This window comes from Myotis daubentonii, chromosome 3 (genome assembly GCF_963259705.1).
Source record: "Myotis daubentonii chromosome 3, mMyoDau2.1, whole genome shotgun sequence".
Taxonomy (NCBI): Eukaryota; Metazoa; Chordata; class Mammalia; order Chiroptera; family Vespertilionidae; genus Myotis; species Myotis daubentonii.
In genome coordinates this window covers 94,160,829-94,161,908 of record NC_081842.1, presented here as the reverse complement: position 1 = coordinate 94,161,908, position 1,080 = coordinate 94,160,829, and positions in this window count along the sequence as shown.

Below are 1,080 nucleotides of genomic sequence, written 5' to 3'. Positions count from 1 at the left end.
TTGAGAAAAAAAATTCAAAGTGATAAAATTACCTGCCCCTATCAAAAGAGTGTTAAAATAAATATACACATGGATATATTGATGATGATAGTTTATACTGAAGAATAGACATGTTGGTTAATGCAAAGGTAAGCATTTTTATGTCTTCGTCCCTTTACATTGAATTAATCAGAAACGCTTTGTGTTTTTTCATAATATAAAAGAAATGAAAGAAACATAGCAGAAGGCTAGTAAGAAAAGCAGCAGTAGGCTTAGAGCAGAGGCTTGTAAACTATGTCTCTTGGGCAACTCATTATGCTTTTTATAGTGGAGAAGTGTCTAGGAAATATTCTGAAATTAAAAAGAATAAAGAATAAAAACAAAATGCAAAATATCAGAGATAAAGTTTATGGACTTGAACATGTAATCAGCTGAAGTTGACTCAGGCTGAGAGGAGAGTTCTGAAAAAACTATATGAACAGAATGATGTTATTGTTCAGATATAGTGTCACTTGCCGTGTTCACCACTTCCTGGAGATAAAGCATCTTCCTCTTAGAGGTGCTAGATGATTAGAAGTATCACTGTTCCAAAGAAGAAATGAAAGTGTTGCTATGACAGAATAAATTAACTTTTTTGGGTTTGTTAGTTGAGCTAAATAATATTAGTGCTCAGAATTCAGACTAACGTTAATCCAATCATCTCCTACTGGATGAGCTTTTAAATTAGTTGGATGAATGCCATCAACTCTCTGTTCTGTGGTTTGATGCTGCAATGAACTATTAAAATTTCTTTTGCCTCAAAATGTTCTGCTAATGGGCCCATTTCCCAATTAGGAAGATGACAGGAGAGAATGTTCTATGCTGACTCCTCTCAAAGTATTATTGTTACATAGAAATTCAGAGAAAAGTAGAAAGTAATGTTGGATTTTGATCTTTAAAAGGTCTATGCCAAGGGCAAGTTTTCTCCTACTACAGAGGGAATCAGAATTTATAAGGCAAAAGCAGAGGCAAGAATCAGACACAGGGTCTCATTAAGGTCCCAGACGTGAAGTTCTGGAAACATATTTCTCACCCAAATTGAGGTAAAATCCCCAAAGCAGA